Source organism: Myotis davidii, unplaced genomic scaffold (assembly GCF_000327345.1).
Source record: "Myotis davidii unplaced genomic scaffold, ASM32734v1 scaffold345, whole genome shotgun sequence".
In the NCBI taxonomy this organism is placed as follows: domain Eukaryota; kingdom Metazoa; phylum Chordata; class Mammalia; order Chiroptera; family Vespertilionidae; genus Myotis; species Myotis davidii.
Window position 1 is genome coordinate 319,763 of NW_006296540.1, and position 23,184 is coordinate 342,946.

Sequence of the window (23,184 nt, forward strand, 5' to 3'; positions counted from 1 at the left end):
GTGCTGTCTCTTAGCAGAAGAATGGCCTTGGGTGAGCATCTTAACTCTCGGTGCCTCCATTTTCTGATCTGTAAAATGGGGATAAAAACAGTACCTACCTCTTTGAGTTGATATAGGGATTGGGGATTAATAACATGCAAAGCACCTAATAAGCATAGGATAGTGCCTGGTCCATGTAAGGATTAGCCATTACTAATATAGTTATTATTTTAATGAAAAATTCTTTGTAAAATGTTATTTTAACAGCTGCATAAAACTTTATGAATCTACCATAATTTATCTAATTTCCTCTTCTTGGCTACTGAGTTTATTTTTAGTTGTTGTTGTTGTTTTTTTAATTTCATATAGAACACTGCCATGGATACCTCTGAGGGTTCGGTTTTGTCCCCGTTTCAGATTGTCCCCTAGTGAAGTTCTGAAGATGGAGTTACAACATCAGATGGGTGGACAGTTTTAAGCCACTTGTAAGGATATGACAAATTGCTTTCCAGAAAGATTGTGCCTGTTTCACTCCTACCAGTCGTTGGATGATAGAGTGCCCACTTTACTATGGCTATACCTGTATGGAGTGTGATCGTTTTAAACATTCTCAGGTGTTTTGGCTTGGTCTGCCCTTTAAGGCGGAGATGTAACAGCAAAAGAACTCAGCACAGTGGTTCCTTTAGCAAGGACTACTCGTGCCAGCAAGGCAGCTTCTAACGAGAGAGTAAATCCTTGCTTTGTTAAGTCTCCAAGTGTTGTCTCTGTTCTATGTGAAGCCTGGAAACTTCCTGAATGTTCTTGAGAGTACAGGAAGGGGTGCTGGGGAGGGGATATGTTAGCAGCAGGGCAGTGCAAGGCACGCAAGGATTTTAATGAAAAAGTTTTGTGTTTTCAAACTTGGACATGGAAAACTCTGAGCATTTTATGGGATGAGGGAGGCACTTGAACAGAAAACAGAGCAATTTAATCACTTTACAACTAAAGCCATGTGAGGGATGGGAAGAGGGGTCAGGAGGGGACAGCTCCTGCACTGCCTGTCCGAGAAGGTGGGGACCAGCCCTGGGCAGGCCGAGGGCACAGTCTCCACCTGCTCTTTGCACCCCTGCCACCTGTTAACCACCTCTCCTTTCTTGCCCCATTTCATGGTCTTGCCCAGCCCCGTCTCTGGGCTGTAGAGGAAAAGCAGGGTCCTAGCTGAGTAAAAGATGGGGGTGTTTTTTTCCTCAGTGGTGAATTGGTTTGTGTGCACCATGTACAACTGGCCACAGAGGAGTTCAACACTATGCAAACCAGCTGTAGTGGACGAAGTAGTAGCCCCAAAGATGTATCCAAATAATGTTCTCTTATTTGGCAAGAGGGTGTATAGATATAATTAAGACAAGGATTTTGAGATGAGATCAATTTGGATTATCCAGGTAGGCCTAAATGCCACTATAAACGTCCTTATGAGAAAACAAGGGGGGCCTGGCTGGTTTGGCTCACTGGATAGAGCATTGGACTATGGACTGAAGGGTCCCAGGTTCGATTCCGGTCAAGGGCATGCACCTTGGTTGCGGGCACATCCCCAGTAGGGGGTGTGCAGGAGGCAGCTGATCGATGTTTCTCTCTCATCGATGTTTCTAACTCTCTATCCCTCTCCCTTCCTCTCTGTAAAAAATCAATAAAATATATTTAAAAAAAAGAAAGAAAGAAAACAAGGGGGGGATCACACACATACACACACTCTCACACTCACACTGCAGTGAAGTGGAGGTGTGACGTGGCCACCAGCCACCTGACGCTGGAAACGGCAAGGAGCAGAGTCTCCCCAGCGCCTCTGAAGGGAGTGTGGCCCTGCTGACACTTTGATTTTGGGATTCTGGCCCCCAGAACTGTGAGAGGCTACATTGACATTGGTTTACACCACTCAGTCTGCGGTAATTTATTATAGCAGCTGCAGGGAACCCATATACCAGTCTGTGCTCCATTTAATAAGACAGTTCACTGATTGTGTACTTGGCTGTGTAGCAACATCCTCCTATATAATAAAAGGCTAATAGGCAGATCAATCGAATGGTGGAATGACTGGTTGCTGTGTTGCACAATGACCACCAGGGGGCAGACGCTCAATTCAGAAGTCGGGCTGACGGCTGGCAAGCGCAGCTGTGGTGGCAGGAGCCTCTCCCGCCTGCACAGCAGCATTAAGGATGTCCGACTGTCAGCTTGAGCGGGCCTAAGCCGACAGTCAGACATCCCCCGAGGGCTCCCGGACTGTGAGAGGGCACAGGCCAGGTTGAGGGACCCCCCCCGCCCCAGAGTGCACACATTTCTTGCACCAGGCCTCTAGTATGCTATAAAAGCTTGAAGGCTCTCTGTTTTTGTACTTGTGAACCAGCAGCAGAGTTGGAGAGTGTACTGGTTTGTAGACCACCCTTGGAGTACCACCGGTCTCCTTCGTTTTATGAATGAGGCCCAGAGAGGAAGTGGTAGGACTGAGATTAGAGCACGGTGCCTCTGCTGCTTGCAGTGGATAGATGGGATGTGGCACCAGCCTCCTGGGGCTGGGTCTGGGGTGAGCAGACAGGAGAGCTGTCCTGCTGCCTGTTCTGTAGACCAGCTAGTGTCCCTGTCACTGTTCTGTACCGAGTGAGAGCGGATGCTCAAGGGAGCCTCTTAGAAGGCCCAGGAACCAGAGGAAACTTGCAAAGCCTCTGCTGCAGCTAATGAGCCAACAGCAGCAGCTGAAGGATCCTGTCAAGGGTAAACGTCATTTGACTGCGTTAGTCCTTGTGGTTTGGGTGTTATTTTCTGTCTGCAGTCCAATTTTAACTTTCTACATTTCCTGAATGGTAGTTATCACGTAGAGAGTGTGGGATTGGACTACAGTCTTCTTGACTATTAGGCTGCTTGAATAAAGTCCATCCAACTTAACTTGGCATTCAGGGCCCCCTGGAGAACCTTCTCCTTTCCAGCCCTGCCCCCCACCCTTCCCTTTCATACACCTTAATCCCTGAACTTGACCAACATCATCACTCCAGTACAGGAGGGGACTCGAAGAGGCTAGATTCTTGAAGCCCTATAGGAAGGTCAGTTCATGGTTGACTAACTCAAGTGCTAACGGAAACCTATAGCAAGGAGATAAATCTTTAAAGATCTCTGGAAAGAAATGTCCACATTTACTAATAGACTCTAAAGGCAACACAAACAGCTACTACCAGACACCAGCATCTGGTCTACCATCCAGCACAGTTGAATCACCAGGTGATTGTAACCAGGCAAGAGCAGAAGAAAAACCAACCTGCTGAGCCCAGCACTCATTGCTGACCTACTAAACCATGAGCAAATAAAATATTCATTGTTTAGGACAATTCATTTATATAAAGAAAAAAAAGGGCAGCACAATGAATCAAGACTGGGTTATTACACTTCTTATTTTAGTAACGATGGGCATGGTATAGTTACTCAATTATTCCTTGCTTATTGTGGGCACTTTTCAGTCTCTCACCTTTTTGTGTTTTCTATGAAATTTTTATTTATTTTGTTTTGTTATGGATAACGCCCATATTAGGAGTCCCTTTTCTCCAGTATCTGGGCTTCCGTCTTAATATTAAACACTGCTGGGATTTTATGAATTATTTATTGGGTCTGTTCTCTGGGCCTCTTTCTTTCCTGTCGGATATTATGGGACGGTAATTCAGAGGCCCGGGTCACTCTCTCATCTTTTATTTTTTCCAAGGCTTTGTTTCAGAAGCCTTTTTTCTTAGCCCTCTACTTTTGTTTCTTTTTCTAGTCTCAACCCTAGATCTCTTATTTTTAAATCAGTGATTTTTGGTTGCAGGGAAAAGAGATGCCATGGCACCAGCTTAGGTTAGTAGAGGGTTTGTTGTAAGAATGTTGGGAGTTGTAGGGAGCAAAGCTTGACCCCCTGCTGGGAGCTGGAGCAGGAAGGCCCCTCTGACTCAGGGCTGCGTGCTCCTGCTCATCTCGTGTATGTGTGTGTGTGTGTGTGTGTGTGCGTGTGTGTGTGTGGTGTGGCGTGTCTGTTTCCCTGAATCAGGGCTCACTACTGTGTGCTTAAGTTTGCAAGTCTTTATTCTCAAAGGAGGGGAGGGGGCAGTGTGGCTGATGGTGATGTGTCCGTCCCCCAACTCGATCTATTGGGGGAGGGGAGCCATGTGATCACCCTCTCAGCAGGGACTTGGGGGATGTCCCAAAAACAGGGTGTGTGGAAGGGTAGTCCTCCAAACCTATTATACCTCTTCTTCTGATTTCTCAACAGGAATAACTCAGGTCACCTCTGCTGGAAATCGGTTTGCTGAAACTACTGAAACAGCAATTCTTGAAGTTGAAGAAAAGGTAAGGAGACGTACATTCATATCTACTCAGGTTCTCTTCTCAGGGAAACACGTGTGGGGAGGGAATCCTATCCCTGTCGTTCCTCAGACATGCCTGGCTCTGGATGTCATATTTTACCCTCCTCTCTGCCTGGCACGTCCCTCCATCCCTCAGGGCCTTTCTCAAATGCTGCCTCCCTGGAATTGAAGGCTCTTTGGTTCCTTTCTGCTGGCAGCGATTCCTCTGCCTTTGAAACGCAATAATAATGTCTCCTTCTTACCGACGTGTATTGTATGGGCCTCATGTTTTCTTTGTGCCCCTCCCCTGACTGCTCTTCTCCCACAGCTGTGCCGAGTGTAGGGGCTCCTCCTCTGTGACCTCCCCCTCCTGGCATTTCCAACTTGATTATAGTTTCTTGTTTGTGTGTTTTTCCAGTGAGCTCCTCGGGGGCAGACCTGAATTGTGCCTGGGACGTAGTAGATGCTCCATAACCGTTTATTGAGTAAACAGTGAATCGGCCTCCTGCCAGCTAGACTGTCAGCCCCTGTGTGGGCTCCCTTTGTACCTCCACCTCTCCACTCGTTCTCACGTTGGTTCTGTTCTTTGAACTTTCATCAGAAATTGCTAATCTTCTCTAGTTTTCCTTTGTGTTTTGACTACTGGTGAAATGAAGCTCTGAGGAAAGCTTTTGTATCTGATTTTTCTTTTTCATGGGCAATTTGAGCCCATGTTAAGAGCCATAATCCAGCAGCTGGAAGGGAAGGGAGGTGACAGGCAGGTCAGGAAACCAGTGACCGCAGGAGCCTGGCTCCCAGCCTGCCTCCACCTCCCTGTGGCTGGTGGTGAATGGGCCTTGTGCGAGGTTGGGTTTGGTCCCCTTATCTGCCGACATCCATCCATCCGTATGCTGTTCACGCTGCTTTAATCAATGGACGATTGCATTTTAACCCACTTCCTTGCTCCAGACGTTTTTGCATAAACGAATGTGTCAGCAGTTTCCTAATTTCAGACTGTTTACTGCGCTTGTTAAGTGTCCCAGAGACATTCCTTACCAATTCTACGAGTTTTCTCGGTTACCATCGTCTTTGAGGACTTATCCCAGCCTTTCCTACCTAACAGTAACCAGCGGTTGTCTCTCATAGCTGTAGAGTTCTTCCTCTTTTACAGGGGCTTCTACACACATCACCGGATCTTTTCCCACCAGCCCTAGCCAACAGGCAGGATAAATGGTCACTTCTCATGTCCAGTCAGGAAACAGACTCAGCAGCTCAGCGTCTTACATGAGGAAACGTCGTCAGTGTGAATGGAGTTGGGTATTTCTCTCCTCTGCACTATCTTACCATCTTGGTCCGTCTCCATGGAAGCCCCCGCTGCTGTCACAGAACCTGACTGTCTCTCACCTGTCTCTTACTCACCCTCACTGTTTGTTTTGGGGAGGGGAGCCTGGATCTGTTGGGAGATGCAGTCTGACCCTGGTGTCGCCCCGAACCCCAGCCAGGCTGCTTTCTTGAGAAAGTAGATGTCTGTGGATATCTTGCTCCCAAGACCTTCTAGTCAGTCTGGTAAGTTTTATTTTTGGTAGGCCTCACTGAAATGCAGGAAGCTTAATGAATTTACGTTAATGCTGCCCTGTGTTACTCTATGAGTGAACGGGAAGACGCTAAGAGAGGTTTGATCAGCTTAATCTGGCTGTATCTCATGATGTTCTTTCCCTCCCTTCTCCTTTCAATCATTGCAAATGGTCCCATCAATCAAGGCAGCAGCTCACTGCTCTGTGGCCACGTGGGATTGTTTAGTTCATTGTGACTTTATAAAAATGGCTCAACGTTTAATTAGAAAGCAGATTGTCGAATGACATTTTGGTTTGTCCTCTGATGGGGGAATTGGAAGCTAGGCTCGTCATGATAGGAGACAGGCTCTGGTACAGAAGGAGGCGTATTAACGGAGAACAGCGTGGGATTGCAGTGAGCCATTGTTTTCCTACAACAGGCCGACTTCTCTGGGCTTTTTGTGGAGAGAGACCTCCCTCTGCATCTGATGCCACCTTAGATTTTCCTAGGGGAGACTCTAACTTGGAACCCCCAAACAGGGTGGTACTTGAGATGGTGTACTTGTCAGGGTGCAGGACTAGATACCACGAACCTATTGGCGCTACTTAAAAACATCAGCACCAAGAAATCAGCAGACCTACTATGATGCTTTTAATTGAAGAAAATAGCTTACATTTTTTATTCCCAATGGTGGTGTGATGCAAATACCATTTTACAGCGAAAAGTTACTGTTCTCTTAGCCCCAAAGCTGGTATCTGCATTACTACTGAAGGCCATCATAGAGGCGGCCTGCCCGTGTCCTGGCTGAGTTTGGTCCCATAAGCTCCTCATGTGTACCTCCCCTTGGCTGGCACACAGGTGGACATTGGAACACCGTGAGAGGAGGTCAGGAAGGGCCACCAGTAAGAATGGCCCCAGGAATCCACCCCTCCACATGTCACCTCTATAGTATGTAGCACTTTCATAACTTTTATATCAGTTAGCAAACTTGTATATCTCATGGGCATCTCAAGCTTAACGAGTCTAAATATTTACTCTTGGTTCCTCCTCCCACAACCCCTTTCCAGACCCCCCCCCCCCGCCCCCGCTTCCCAATCTCATTAAGGTGCACAGCTGTTAACTTGTTTTTACAAGCCAGAAACTGGGGAGTCACTCACCTTTTTCTTTCTCCAAATCACCAAGTCCTAGGGATGCTTCTGAAATGCATCTGCTGCCCTCCACATCGACCTCCCAAGTCCGACAGAGTCATTGCCTTGGTGACCACAAAGGCCTCTGAACTGGCTACCCTGCTTCCACTTTCCCTCCATTCCGTTCAGCACTTTGGACCCAGAGAGATCTCTACAAGTATTTGTCACATCATTTCACCCCCTTTCTTAACCCTGTTAGTGACCACCCCTGCTCTTGGACGAATCCCCTACTCCCAGCATGGCCCACGGAGAGACGGCACCGTCTGGGGCCCAGACCTGGCTGGAGGTCCCACAGCACTGTTGACACCACACTGAAGTGGCTTGTAAGATTTTCTCCCTTTCACTGTTGACTTCCTGGGCAGATAGCAATGGCTTTCATTTTCCAAATGCAGTAGAATAACTGCTCACGAAGGTATACTTAGAATGAATGTTGTGTTCTGGGAAATGGTACAGGGAGTGATTTCTTCCTCCAAACCCCAGAATATCAACTCTTACAACACAAAGGTGGACCACTATTTCATTTGGATCATGAATAAGTGAATAACCAATATGTAATCAACTAAAATTATAACACCCTTGCGACTTTCCAAGTAGCACTCTCCTCGAAATATTTTGATATAAAAATGTGTGCAGTATTTTAGCTTAGGAAGTCATGAATAAAACCTGCTCCAGGCTGGTAGAAGAAAAGACCAATTTCAACAGGGGAAATAAGAAACACACTAAATATTAGTACACAGCTTTCCTTTTTAGACACATCTCCTATCCTGAAACCTGTTTGCTTTCCTTATTTACTCTTGAGCTATTCTTTTGTGTGTTTGAGGAGCGATATATACACAAATACACACCTGAAACAGAAGTTCTTAGTTGAGTGATGCTCCCCATTCTCCTCAAGCCTTTCATTCAAGGTAATGAATGGGAATACTGAGTTTTCAGCTTTCTATTTGATGGCCTCAAAGTCAGACAACTTTTCTATGACCTTGAATTAGAAACTTTTTATGCTACCGGTTTGGTGGGTCACTCTGATGAGTTACAAGCCAAGACTGTAGTGGGAATACCAGGCAGGGTGATCTTAATACTGCGTGACATGCACTGTGGTGGAGTTGGTCACAGAGCAGAGGGATGAAACTTCACTCACTTTGGGGAGTGGGAAGTCATGAGATGCTTCTAAGGCATGTGACCTTTGAGATAGGTCTTGAACGAACAGCTTGCTAAGTGGGAGGAGTGACTGGGAGAAAGAGGTAGAATAGGGCATTTCAGAGAGCTGCAGGGACAGAGGCTGGGAGTCAGCAGGAGTGTGCTGTGCCTAGATTGCTGCCTGTAGGGCTGCTGTGACCACACCACAGGAAGGTGGGGTGGGGTGGGGGCTGGAGGGCAGGCAGGGGCCAGATGGTGCAGCAAAGGTCCCTGTGGAATGTTCCCCTGGGTCGTCACTGGATCTGATTTGTCTTTCACGGCAGGGGTTCTGTGGGCTCGGTCTCTACTTTTAAAGTTTCTCCCAAATGGCAGGAGAATGGTGATCTGATTCAGACACGCAGGTTCTTTTATCAATTTCTATGGGTGCGAGACTCAAAATTCCACAGACTTCCAGGTTCAAGGTATGACTGCGGGCCACCTTCCAGTAATTACAGAGACGTTACTAAAAGTTCCTGAAATGTGATTGGTGGTAAATGACTGCCCTGTTGGAGTGTATGGATGACCGTGTTCCATATTTCACTGGGAGTTCAGCTGCCTCGCCTGGCTCAGCAGTGTGTGTTTCAGGGTCCTATGGAGCACAGGCCCTTGGGGTTCCTGGGGATCGGAAACAGTGCTCTAATGCCATCTTGAATTTGTGACAATTTTTTATTGCTAAGAGTCCAGATATTTAATTGTCAGTAACTGTTAGTTTGGCTTTCTAATGATCAGTTTAGCATGGTTTGGTAGGTTGTTAACCTGGAAGTGTGAAGATATTTACAACAGGGATGTGTTTTCACTTAAGAAGTTCTAATAGCTAGACTTTAAACACATCTGAGGTTTAAATGAGTCATCTCTACCCCTTTGCTAGAGAAAATGTATACATCTCCTGCATCCATCTCTACAGCGATTCTTCACGATGGTTACCACATTCTGTTTTGTTGGTAAGGAAGAGTGTGTGGAATGAACAGGGTGTAGTATCCTTTGCCCTGCCTTCATGGGCAGTGATTTTAGAAGGATTTAGAAATGCTTGTACTGCCTGGCTGTTTGAGCATCATCCCCTGCACCAGAAGGTTGCCAGTTCAATTCCCAGTCAGGGCACGTGCCTGGATTGTTGGCTCTATCCCCGGTAGGGGTTGTGCAAGAGGTAGCCGATCCATGTTTCTCTCTCTCTCTCCCTTCTTCTCTCTCTAAAACCAATAAAAACATTAAGAAAAAGAGAAATGTTTGTACTATTTAGGGCGCAAGAAAGTGGAAAGGTAAGGTGGGGAGGCTGTTACAGAATCCTCATGAACAAAAAGATGAGGACCTGGCCTAGGGGTGGTGGGGATGGGGCTGAGGGGATATGTTTGGAAGGTGTTTAGGATAAGGGACTGGAGGACTTGGGGAACAGTTTGATGTAGGGAATACAGGAGAGGGGAAGCGTCTGGAAAATGCCCAAACATTAGTAAGAGGAACAGGCTTATGTCATTCAGCAGATACTAGTGGGGAAGGTGGGCAAAAGGTGATCAACTCTTTAAACAGGCAGAACAGACGAAGGGCCTATTTTAAAGGCATAAGAGGGCAAAGGGCAATTCATTTTGCCTGAGGGGACCAGGGGAGTTTTCTCAGTGGTGTGAATACATAACGCTAGCCAAAATGAAGAGACGTGGCCATAGGCACACGCTGACTTGTTCTGCCTCTACATGCAGAAGTCCAACTGCTTGACGGGGCTGGGCTTGGCACATGGGGCCTGGAAGGCCAGGCCAGGTCTGCACTGTTGTTGGCACTGGGGGCCACTGAAGGCTTCTTAGTTAGAGGGCTGAGATCACAGAGGGTTTAAGTGGAGTCATTCCGTCTGAAGATTGAGGAGTCAGGAGGTTGGAGGCAGGAGGCTATGTGAGGAGAGACATTGAGGACCTCATTGAGGGCAGGGAGAGCATGCAGGCTTGGAGTTCGGAGTGCATGTGTGTCTGCAGCATTTATTTCATCGGGAGGTGGGGTGGGATGTGGAATCTGGAATCAGTACAGAGGGAGAATACAGCCCCTAGAATGGGGCTGTGGTGGGTAAGCTGGGGGGGGGGTGGCAGATGTAGTGGTGGAAGGCGGAGTTGAAGGTGGCTCGGAGACCCCCTCTCAAAGGGGCCATTGCGTGACTGGGTTTGCCTTAGCAGCAACAGTGGTCTCTGGGACCTAGCTCATTGCTGACCTGGGGACTCCCTGGGCCTGGCAGAATCAGTGACCGTGTCTTCAGTGGTCAGAAGCCTTCTTGTTCTGTGCCCTTTGCCCAGACCAGCCGTATGTTTGTTCCGTTTGGTAAACCAGCTTAAGTTTCAGCAAAAGGAGGTGGCATTGAAATAAAAGCCACATACTTACCACTCAGTGACAGACTCCATTTCAACAGCCAGGTGCATTGTCTGATGGGGTGCTTCTCCTTCCCTTCCCCCAAAATCCGCCCTGTGGAGACTCGAGAACAGAGACAAGCTGCTGTGTAAGTTCGGATTTGATAGCAGCTCAGTTTACTGTCTGCTTTTGCAGAATATTTTAATTTTGGCAGCAGTCAAGGCCTGTGGTGGAAGCTTTGAGACATTGGCCGGTGGGCTGTAGAGTCTTTTTTGGATGGATCTCCTGGCCTCCTCTGCTCTTCTCTCACTCGCTGGACATGAGCAGCATGTCCCAGTCGGCCGAGGGCCCCTCTTCCGGTAGTCTGCTCCAGGCTTCCTCCTGCCTTTCCTTCCGGCCTCTGCTCTCTAATCAGAGATGCGGTCCCTTGTAACACTCTCTGTATTACAGTCACCTTATGCTGTTTTGTGTTTCTTCACAGCACTTCACTTCTTGACATACTACATATTTATTCGTCTCTGCCCGTCTCCCTCTGCTAGCACGTGTGTTCCTTCAGAGCAGGGACTCTGTGTTGTTCATTATTCCATCCCCAATGCCAGGACAGCCCTCATGCATCGCGGTTGTCCTGTATTTGCTGAATCAGTGACTGACCTGATGGAGCCGTCGGTTGATCAGTCTGCATATTCCTGCAGGTTTGCCTGTGCCTGGCATGTGGTCGGCGCTCTGTGGGTGACTGAATGAATGAATTGGCGCGTGAATGACTGTGTGATGAGCTAGTCCCAGCATTGTTGAATAAATGAATGGATGAGTGAGTGTGCCCGCCTCTTTCTGCGACTGACCCTTGCTCTATGGGGGTGTCCCCAGCATCCTTGTTTGTGAAGGCCCAGATGTATGTTCTTGAGTGCGTGAGGTGGTGGCTTGTGTTTGATGATTCAGCCATTAACTTACTCCTTCTCCGTATGTCTGCCATCCGCCAGGCTCTGTAATTAACTTGCTGTAATTGGGCTTAGAGCTGAATTTTTCATTTTAAAGATGCCATAAACAGCCGCCGCTTGTGATATCTTGGTTTTTAATGACGACCCTGCCAAATAGAACATGAGGACGGAGGTACGTGTCTGGGAGCAAAGGGGCCATTAGCTCAGGCCTGGCCACAGCAGCGAGGACAGGCGGTGGGGCCTGGGAGAACAGTGGGTCTCTACTCCCGGGGTGCCCACCCTACGCGGGCAGAGCCCCAGCGTGAGTGTGCGCATCTTCCTCCAGGGTCGTGTTTTACCCAGCGATTTGGGGGAAATAACACTTATATTAAAACAAATGTGAGTGTTTGTTAGAGGGGAATCCGACAAAGCTTGGTGGCTAAGAGCAGGGCTCTGGAACCAGACTTCTGGGCTTGAATCTGTCCCACACTCACTTGCTTTGCCGTCCTCTTTTCCTGCCTCTAAGCTGGGAGCCTGTGACGCAGGAGAGCCTGCGGCATGGGGACCATGTTGTCAGCATTCAGTGAGAGCCGCGCAGCCTCTGTCACGGTGCCGATCACACGGAAAGCAAACAAGGGCTAATGTTCTGTGCCGTTGCTTGACATTTTTAAGATAAAAGAGGAGGCAAATGAAATTTTATTCTTGCAGTGAATCTGCTTTAGACCTGGCCTCCAGGGATGAGTGGTCACTCCTGCCATATTTGAGATGGAAAAGTTAGCAAAGCATCACCTTAAGAAAACCAGCACATACAATTGCCTAGTATGCATGTTTTCACCAGATCGCCACCCAACCCTGTCTTGGTCTTGAGCTGTCACAGAGTTGAGCTGTTGTTAACAACGTGCTAAATTAACGATGCTTACTTTCAGTACCTGCTGTCTTAAATACCTAACTGAATAGCAGGTGAACTTGAAGGAACCTACAGGTTTGGATAAAGGATTGCCATTTAAGGAATGCCAGTCCTTAGAAAAGCTTGTGACTTCTCTGAGCGCGTTCACATACATTCTTTCCATTTCATCCTCATAACAGCCTGTTATTCATCAAGGTAGAGAAGATGTCAGAGTGGAAAGAATCTTCAGTAACTCTTGGGTCCACCTCTTCCCTCTGAATCCTGAATCCCTTTTACAGCATCCCATTAGTCTCTTGGTTTCTCCTAGAGATGGGGAGCTCCCTACCCAAAACGCAATCCAGTCTCGCTCTCTGTAACTTCTGCCCCCTTTGTTCACCTTGTCTTCTGAGCACACCTAATCCCAGCACTTCTTCCGGATGTGATTAATGTTCCTTTTGGTATGCAGATCTTGTGACTGAGTGTTTCTACAGTTTTTTTTCTGGGAACATGACTTAACCATTTAGTAGCCCTTCATGGTGGGGGTAAGTCTTCTTAACCCAGTATTTATCAACTGTAGGTCACAGCCCATCAACTGATTGTGAAATCTCTTTTAGTCGATTGCAACTGGCAATTTTTTTCCTAGTGAAATAAAACAAAATAGAAAAGATGATCGGAATGTTGCGCATTGTCAGCTTGCATATTACCTTGGTAAAACATGGGTTTCGGTTTGTGTGGTGTGTGCTACTGTTAACTTTATCTGTGCATTATAACTATTTAAAAAGCCGCTGTTTTGGACCCTCTCACAGGAATTTCAAGTTGCTTCATTTCTGTTTAGTCGTCATCTTTGTCCTTTCCATGGTTGAACTTGCTTCAGGTCAACTAATTAAAATGAAGTTGCTGTGCTGGGGGTTGGATCACTATTCATTTAACTCTAAAACACCTCTATGAAGAAGGGCAGTCGGCCGTTGGGGTTAAATAACAAGATCCATCAAAGGCCCAGCTCTGTCTGTGTCCCCACGTTCTTCAGAGCGAGGAGCTGGTGGTTGAGCACCTCGGGAGCTCTGTGCAATTGCAGGGCAGGTCCCTGGAAAGCAGGGTTTCCTGGAGGTTGGAAGGACCTCCTCTGCCCGGGTTCTTGGAAGGAGCGTGGAGTGGGGACCAGCCTGCACGCACACGGCTTCTTTGTTCTCCGAGACAAGCAGGCGAGGTGTCATCTCGTCCCATCTTGGCCTGAGAAATGTGACAGTAACCGGAGCTGAAAAGGGAGGGGCGGAAAGAGCAGAATTGAGAGTCCCGCAGAGTTTTCAGATCCTGAAGTCCCCGTGTGTGTTGGGATGGGAAGGTGGCTGTGGGGGGAGGGGATTCCTGGGACGGGACACTTACGCTCTGGGACAACAGCTGGGCCTCAGAGCCCCGGTCCTGTGCCAGACGCTTTTCTTTTGTGACCTCATGCAGTCCTCACATTGTGTTTCTCCCACGTTGTCCTCCGGGCCTGACGGAACCCCTGCACTAGTTACATCCGACATCCCCAGCCCCCAGCCCTGCACCTGCACCTGCCTCCCTCCCTGTGAGATCTGTACCGCTGACCACAGGTGGGCTGTGGTCCTGGGGTTACTCCTGGGTGACACAGTAGTCCTCTAATGGATTTGTTCTCCCCTCCTGACAGCTATTTAGTAGCTTCTCTCTCTTAGACTTCTCCTCCCTCCACCTGCATCCTTAGTTGATAACACTCTTCCCATTTCCCTGCGAACCTCTGAGAACTTGCACAAACTCCTGCCACCACGTTGGGTCCCAGTGCAGGGCCAGCCCCAGCTGGTGCTTCTCTCCCCATCAGTTCCTTCTCCTGGTCCGTTTTCCCTCCAATGCACACGTTCTGTAACCGCCCAAACAAACAAAACACTTGCCCTCATGTTCTGTGTCTGAGCCTATTTTTATAATAGTGTGATGCGTTACCCAATAATGTTTCGATCAGTGACGGACCACGTGTACAACGGTGGTCCCATAGCTTATAATGGAGCTGAAAAATTTATGTTGCCTGGTGATGTCACAGCCTTTGTAATGTTGTGCAACACATTGAAATAGCTTACAGTGTTCATTACAGTAGCATGCTGCACAGGGCTGTAGCCTAGGAGCAGTGGGCTACACCATAGAGCCTAGGTGTGTAGTAGGCTACACCATCTAGGTGTGTAAGTGCACTGTATGGTGCTCACACAAGGACACATTTCTCAGAACATATTCCCGTCATGAAGTGACGTGTGATTGTAATGGTGATGGTGATGGGTGATGATGGCAACTAACACATAGTATTTCACATGTACCAGGCGTTATTCTCATGTATCATCTCACTAGGTATGATTATTGTCCCCATTTCTCAGATGAGAAATCTGAGGCACAGAAAGATGAAGTAACTTGCCCAAGGTCACAGGGCTGATAGATGGCAGACCTGGGATTTCCGCATCGACTCTCAGCCTCCGAGTCCTGTCTTGAGAGGAGTTGCTTGCTTGTGGTCTCCATTCTCTCTGCTCCTTCCCACTCTAAGACCTACTCACATCTTCCCCTCCCACCTCTCCACCAAGCTGTTCTCTCAAGTTACCCATCACCCGCACGTGGCCATGTCCAATGGCCAGCTCCTTTTCCCATTCATATCTTTTTAGCCTCTTTTCCTGACTCCTCTTCGCTTCCCAAGATCTAAATGTTAGATTGCACCAGGGCTTTGTGCTCAGCCCCTTTCTCTGTCTGCATTCACTCACCGGCCTAGGCTTTCAGCATCGACAGCTCCTACGTTCCTGCCTGCAGCCCAGCCATCTTCCTGAACCAACTCAATCTTCCAACTGCCTGCTCCGTGTTGGCTGCTCTGCTCAGGACGTCCAATAGGATCTGACACCTGACGTGTCCATGCTTCCCACCCCGCCCCCTTACACCTTCCCCGGCTCCCTGAATGGCACCTCCAGGCTTCCACACATAGAGCCTTTCAGTACACAGAGCCTCAGTCTGTCTTCCTCTTTCACACTCCAGTTCTAGCCTGCTGGTAACTCAGGCTGACTCTGCCTTCAGCGTGCACTCAGTCTGACCACGTTTCACCATACCTGCCCCTGCCCGAGACAAGCTACCATGTGTCTCCTGAGTCATTCATTCATTAGCATCTTCTCTGACTTCTGGCGTCAGCCTTGCCCCTCTGCCATGTATAGTCTTGACAATGTTCAGTTTTAGATACGAGCAGAGCCCTCTGGTGGCCACCATCTTGCCCTCCGCCTGCTCCCACTCTCTTTACTTCCAAAGGCTGCCCTCTGCCCTCTCCAGGGCTGCCTCTCAGATGTGCTGGGGCTGGAGTGGGGGGGGCTGCCTTAGGGCCTTTGCGCATGCCCCGCCCTCCTGGAAGATCTTCCTGGGAATCGGCACCTGTCGCTTCCTTCGAGTCTCTGGTGCAGTGTCACTTTCTCACGAAGCCTTCCTTGATTGATTGCTCTAAACTGACAGCCTCTGGAAGCACCCCCCTTTACTTTCTCCGCAGCACACAGCACCATCTGACATGTATTCTATTCCTTGGTCAGCTGTCCACCTTCCCCCATTCCCTGTAAACTGCACGAAGGCAACCTCTTGCCTGTCTTGCTCATGGCCGCATCCCCCGCATGTTCCCTGACATAGACGCTGAAAAGTATTTGAAGGATAGGTGTTTGTACAGACAGAGTCTTCGAAGGTCTGAGAGGTTGAGTTACTTGCTCAGGGCCCAGATCCTAGAAGTGCCAGGACGGGGATTGGAGCCCCGACAGGAGCTTAATTGCTCGGTATTCTCCTTTTTCCTGTTAAATAAGGACAACAGCACATAACAAGCAGGGTTGCTGTGAAGATGAAACGAATGCACGGGAAGCACTTTATAAACCCCAGTGTGCCGAAGCAATGCAATCTAACTTATTGAGAACCTCAGCTTTTGATGTGTAATTAGCAACCTACCCAAAGGTTCTTTCATGTTCTCGGCTTTTTTTTTACTTAGGAGTAGCTGGTTCTGCTGACACGAAATTACCCATTTTCTTCTTCCTTCTGCCCGTGCTGAGAGAAGTCAGTGCACGTGTGTTGGTGTCCGTCAGCTTCTGTCTGTCTGTAGCTCTGATCCCCCCACTAGCTGTCAGTTCGTGAGCCCCCGCACCCCACCTCTGAGGCTGGTCAGCAGGGGGCGGCCCTGGAGCTGGCCTGCCCGTGGCTGTCATTGTTTGTTCATGTCTGCGTGCCTGGGGAAGGCGGTCATGTTATCAGCAGGTGCTTAGCGGGTGTCAGGAGTCCCATCTTGCACAATTTTCCCGGCAGCCTGCCCGCCCCCCGCCCCCCTCCCTGCGGCAGACTGGAGTGAAGTGATCACAGGCCCATCAGGGCCACATACCGGGCACATACAGGGAAGCCAGCACACTTGATGAACCGCAGAGCCGCTGCTCTCTCTCAAGCACACGATTTCTGTTTCCCTGAACCCAGGGCAGCTTCCCGGGCTCCTCGCACGGAGCGTGGAGCAGTCCAGCCCTTCGAACGCTCACGCTCTGATGATGAAGCTACGAGAAGAGAAGGGAGAGACCTTCCCATGTAGACGTTCTTGTGTGGTGTTTATTCCTCTGAGTTCCTGATTTGGAAGTCTGAGAAAAATGCCTGTTTTCTTGGAGCACCTTCAGCTGCCTTTTCTGAAGACAGGCGAGCTGTGGCACTTTGGGAGAGTTTGGCAGGGAGAGTCCGTGGGCAGCCTCCGTCCTCCATCCCTGGGAGTGGTCTTCTCGGGGAGCTGCCACCTGCGTCTGTTGTCTGTACTTGCTTTGATCGTGCGGGGAGGTGGGGGTGCAACTGACACAGTGCACAGCCGCTTAACATCGTCACCAGGCCAGGTCACACTGTGCTCGGCGGGCACCCCTTCAACAGCCTGTGACCTCCTGGGGCCTTTCGAGTAGCCTGGCCCACCTGGCAAGTCAAGCAGGATGTGGGGCATCTTTAAATCCAGGGCTAAAGTGCCCTGGCCAGGTGGGCATCCTCCCATGCATCAGGAGGTTGCCAGTTCGATTCTCGGTCAGGGGCACATGCCTGGGTTGCAGGCTCGATCTCCAGTAGGGGACCTGCAGGAGGCAGACGATAGATGTTTCTATCTCTCCTCCTCCCTTTCTCTAAAAAAAAAAAAAAAAAATCAGTAAACTATTCTTTAAAAAAAATAAATAAAAATAAATAATAAACACAGGGTGATGCACAGCCCAGGTGGGCATGCAAGGAAACCTTCCAGGAATCCGGGCAGGGGTGTGGGTGTAAGGACCAGGCTTTGCATGCTGCTAAGGGAGGCCAGCTCAGGAGGGCCTGGGCTCCCTCTCACACACTTTTCCTGTGTCTGCAGCTTCCTGAGCTGATGGGCTAGATCCAGGTATGGACTCTTAATTCTTAGTCCCGTCATTTCCAGGGGATGTGTTCCTAGGGAAGGCCTGGCCACCCGGAGGCAGCTGTGTGGTGTAGGAGGAGGAGTTTCTGAACTAGATTTAAATCCCAGCTGCACTGCTGACTGCCAGCTGGGGCCTTCTCTGAGCCTCAGTCCCCTGGTCTGCAAAATGGGATGAAGGCCATGGTCAGGTTTGTGTGTTTGTAAGGGCTTGGGCGGTAGCCTGACAGGTAGTGAGCCATCCGGAAGTGACAGCTGCTCTTCTTAGTTCTGGGGTGACTGGGAGGTACAGTGGGGTCACACAAAGAGGAATGCTGGGCTTTGGAATTTGGTCTGAGTTCAAATCCTCATCTGTTCATTCATTAAATACTAGATGAGTGCTTATTATGATTTTACACCGGGGTTGAAACTGTGCTGCTTTCCTACTAGTCTTTGATCACAGGCAAGTACTATACTGTTCTGAATCTTAGTTTCTTCATGTAAAATGTGGGTAAAAATAACGATCTTACAAAACTGTTATTCCTTCTGTGTTTAGAGTGAAGTGAGCATAAGGGGTAGCTAGCTACTTTATAGTATTTTACTATAACTTTTTCTACTCTACTATAGAATTTCTACTATAACTCTACAGTTTGTATATAAGATAACTTGCCTTTAATTTAAAAAGATATATGCAGCCCTGGGTTCATTGCAGCATTACTAGTAATAGCCAAGATATGGAAACAACCTGAGTGCCTATCAGTAGATGAATGGATGAAGAAATATGGTGCGTATATACAACGGGATATTACTCAGCAATAAAAAAATGAAATCTTACCATTTGCAACAACGTGGATGGACCTAAAGGGTATCATGCTAAGTGAAATAAGTCAGAGAGAGACAAATACCATATGATTTCACTTGAATGTGGAATCTAAATAAATTTAAAAAATGAATAAACAAAATAGGAACAGACCCATAGATACAGAGAACAAGTTGACAGATACCAAAGGGAGGGGGGAGAGGAATGGGAATTTTAAAAATTAGGATCAACTAGCAATTCCTCTTTTGGGTACATACCCAAAAGATGTGAAAGCAGGGTCTCCATGAGACATATGCCCATTTAAAAAAAGGGGTGGAACAGATTTTGGAATGAGATTTTCATCTCAGCTCCATTATGTGCTAACCTGGTGACTTCAGAAGTTACCTAGACTTTTAGTGTGCCTCAGCTTCCCTATGGGAAAAAACACACAGTAAAACAGGTGAAAATAATTTAACAATATGTTTTAATCTCCCCCACTACATACCCTAAATATTATTTCAACATGCAATCAGTATAAAAAATATAACGAGATACTTTACATTCTTTTTCTTTTTTGTACTAAATCTTCACACTGCAAAACAGCTCAGTTTGGACAGTGGCCACAATATAAATGCCACCTGTGGCTGGTGGCTGGTGGCTGCCGGGCAGTGCTGGGTTGGCAGGTCTGGTATATGGGAGCTGGGTGGGATGTGCAGTCCTGGACCTTTCCTCGATAGCTGGAAACCACCTTCTTCTCCATCGGACCCGTGAACAAACCTGCCCAGCAGCAGACTGGTGAACCTGCCCCGGGAGAGGAGGAAACACGGGAGATTTCATTATCCGTGGGTCATGTGGTGCTTCTCCACTGGACACATCTTCCTGGATAGCAAGTTACTGTGTGCCACTTATTTAGTTATTTTAAAAAATCAGAATTTTTAAAAAATTACCATGGACATACAATATTGTATTAGTTTTAGGTTCACAGCAGAGTGGTTAGACATTTATATAACTTACGCAGTGATCCCTCTGATAAGCCTGGTACCCATCGGCACCATCCGTGTGCCTTTTATGGAGCATCTGGTGTGGCCTGGTCCACAGAGGTTACTAGATGCTTCAGATCATACGTGTTTTATAATTTTTTCAGTTACTCCACAAGCTGGTTTTCTCACTCCATTTTGCAGAGGAGGAAAGTCAGGACATGAGAGATTAAGTGCCTTATCCAAGGTCATACAGCTAGACCCAGCAGAGCTGAGGCTCAACCCTGATTTCAGACCCTGCTTTTACCTCTGCTCCTACTGTTTCCCTAATAGGACCCATCCCATTATAGTCTCTACATTTGAGAAAAATACACATAAAGAATTTAATGTGTGAGTGTGTGTGTGTGTATGTGTGTGTATACACATATACATATATATCAGTATATATACATACACATACACATATGTATGTACACATATTTAGAAAAAAATATTGGAGAGCTATAATTGGAGAAAAATTATGACTTTAACAACAGTTCTATCAGAAAGGATGTGTTCCCTCACTTTCTGCCTCCCTGCCCCCTGCCCCCACATACTGGGGACCAGTTGGAATGTCTAGGGCTGACTAGTTGCCATGAGTGTTGATGGGGGAGGGGGCAGAACAGGTGGAGTTTCCTTAGAACTCAGCTTTCTGTGACATCTTCCGTTTCCTTGGTTAGGGGACCCAGAGGCAGTGGGGTGGCCAGATGGCGGCTGCGGTTGGGAAGCTGGGACTCATCTAGGGTCTTCTCCAACCTGCCTGGGCTGTTTGGTGGGAAAGAAGCCAGGCTGTGCCATGTGAGCCTCATCCTTGCCTTCCTCTCTGCCGGGGACTGGTGAGCAATGACGTGGCCCCACAGTGGGTAAAGGGCTGGGAAGGTATGTACAGCTGGCATAGAAGGATGGGACTATTTAGGCTTGGGGGCCAGGCAGATGTGGGTTTGACCTTTGACTTTGCCACTCCCTCATTTTGTGACAGTGGCAAGGCTATAGATTTCCCATTTGTAAAAGCAGATTCATCATTTTAGCCTGGGCTTTTTTCATTGGATGATACAGAAGTCCACTGGCGCCACAAGAAGGTATCGTGTGAGACCTTTCCCAACTCTGTCTTCCTCCTCCCACAGTCACTCAGATGTCAATGTTATCTTCCTCATTGGTGGGGCAGGCCCCCTGCTGCCCTTGGTAGTGCAAACTGGGCACACAGCACTCTGTTACAAAAGCCTCGTTGTTAGAGGCATGGTGGCAAACACTGCTCTTCTGCCTCTGAGAGCTCCTGACTCCATGCTAGTCTCCCGGGAGAGTAGCACGGACATTTGTCTTTATTTTTCTGCCCCATATCCAACACCCACTCCTTCTTTGTGATTAGAAAACACTCCACCTACGAAGGAGGTTGGAAGGCTGGGCTGGGGGCAGCTGGGCCTCGGCTCCGCTGGTCAGGTGCGCATGGGAGCTGGTGACGCTGCAGAATTCATCCTGGAGGCAGTGACAGCCGCTGCGTCAAGTTTCCAAGGGTAGGGGCGGTGGCCTTAGGGCCTACAGCTCCAGTGTCCAGTGTCCAGGTTGTGCTACAACCTGTGGCATCCTCGTGGCCTATGGTGTGAGTTGGGCCACTCAGTACACACACACACACACACACACACACACATATTTAATTTATTTTTCCTTTAATTGATTTCAGAGAGAAAAAGGGAGAGGGAGAGAAACATCAATGATGAGAGAATCATTTGATTGGCTGCCTCTTGCATGCCCCCTACTGGGGATCGAGCCTGCAATCCAGGCATGTGCCCTGACAGGGAATCCAACCGTGACCTCCTGGTTCATAGGGTGATGTTCAACCACTGAGCCACATGGGCTGGGCGAGCACTCTGTTGCTTTTTAAAGCTAAGAGTCAGACGTGTGTAGACCTGTTGCTCTGTAGTTATCCTGGGTTTTATTCCTCCCCAGACCCCTGTCTGCACTGCTTCACCCCCGAGCACCCTTCCCGGGCCACAGAACTTACGAGAACCCTGAGCTGAGAACCCTAGGTTAGGTGGGTGGCAGGACCACAGGCTTCGCCGTCTCCGTTCATTGGCTGACCCAGATTCCACTCTGGAAGGCTGGTGTGGGTGATAAAGGAGCCAACAGAAGATGGGAGAAGCTGGTGCCCCCAAGCCCTCTTCAGGCCCAGGGAGGCTGCCCTGGCCTGAGATCAGGTACCGGGCAGGGGGCCAGCCACGGGCCTGAAGTCTGCAGGTTGCCTGCGGTTTGATCCTGGAGCTTGGCTGGGGAGCCTGGAATCTAGCACAGCAGGCTAAGCAGTTAGAGCCTCGGAAAGGAGAAGTGTGCCTCCCTCTCCGGGGAATGGAGGCAGAGAGGTGAGTGCTTTGGCAGCGATTGTGTTTCTGTGGAACTCAGGGCCTTCCCCCGCCGCCAGTGGGGCTGAGCGATGCTATCTCAGCACAGCTGTGACCCATTCGATGGCGGCGTTACCCTGGTATGTCCAGCTCCCCGCCCGCCCGCACTTAGGGGGGCTGAGGCTGACCCCTGCTGTTCTTAACTCCTTATAAGTGGCAGATATTTTCCCCAGCTTAGCGTTTGCCTTTAACTTGACGATTTCCCTTTCCTTTTGCTCCATTCGTTCTTGATCCTTGTTCTCTCTGCAGGAGGGTCTGTGTCTTGACCGGAGGAGTGTGGCCTTCTCTCCAAAACCCTCTCTGGACACGCCCGCCTAGCATCCCCTGGGAAAGATGCGGCAGCTCAAAGGGAAGCCGAAGAAGGAGACGTCCAAGGACAAGAAGGAGCGGAAGCAGGCCATGCAGGAGGCCCGGCAGCAGATCACCACGGTGGTGCTGCCCACGCTGGCCGTGGTCGTGCTCCTGATTGTGGTGTTCGTGTACGTGGCCACTCGCCCCACCATCACCGAGTGAGCCGGCGGCCGGGGAGAGCCGCGGAAACATGGCTGGCGTCAGCAGAGATTTTCCCGATGCTGATCTCCGAGCAGGGGCACCTGTCTTCTCTGCTCTTTGACTTGATTAAAGTTTTTCCACTTTTCTTGGGAGGGAATAGGGAGCGTTTTATCAGTGAATGTGCCATACACCTTATGGTCCACTTCATGTGCCTTTCAGACTTCAAAGCGGTGTGTCTGCGTGTGTGTGTGTGTATGTGTGTGTGTGTGTGTGTGTGTGTGTGTGTGTGTGTGTGTGTGTGTCTTTTTCTCTCCTAAAACCCATGTGCAGCTCCCCCTGGTGAGAGGAGGGGCGTCGGGATCATGAATGAGTTGGAATCAGTGCTCACCCCACCCCCATTGTTTCAAACATGACTCTTTTCCGACATGTGTCCACAATTTCCAAAGGGACTGTATTTCTTCTCTGTGCTTAATGTGATTTTAAAGATGTCGACTCAAAAGTGAAATATTTATTTTTCGAATAAAGGAGATGATAGCCTTTAACCACTGGATGTGTATCTGGTTTTGCCAGAGGTGCTGTCTGTCCCCGGGGCTACCGCTCTGGGCCTTGGCCCCCGTCCCCTGCACACCCCCTCTGAGGCTTTCCCCTCACCCCACCCCCACTCCCTGCTGTGACTCACTTCCAGGAAAATTGTGCTTTTTGACCACATCATTTTCAGACAGAGAATCTGGAGAGGACAGCAAGGGTGTGTTAATTGGTCTTTCTCAGCAAAATAAGAGTTCTCA

At 48.8% G+C, this 23,184-nt stretch overlaps 1 long non-coding RNA gene across 2 annotated transcripts; it reads left to right on the forward strand.

Annotated features, from left to right (window-relative positions):
- Positions 1 to 422: 422 nt before the first annotated feature.
- Positions 423 to 22,941, forward strand: LOC102773277. 2 transcript variants are annotated; one of them, XR_001515229.1, is made up of 3 exons: positions 423 to 464; positions 4,241 to 4,317; positions 22,157 to 22,941. It is a non-coding gene; the product is annotated as an uncharacterized LOC102773277 (long non-coding RNA). The 2 variants fall into 2 exon arrangements; XR_436076.2 differs by lacking the exon at positions 423 to 464 and adding an exon at positions 3,793 to 3,828.
- The last annotated feature ends 243 nt before the right edge of the window (positions 22,942 to 23,184 follow it).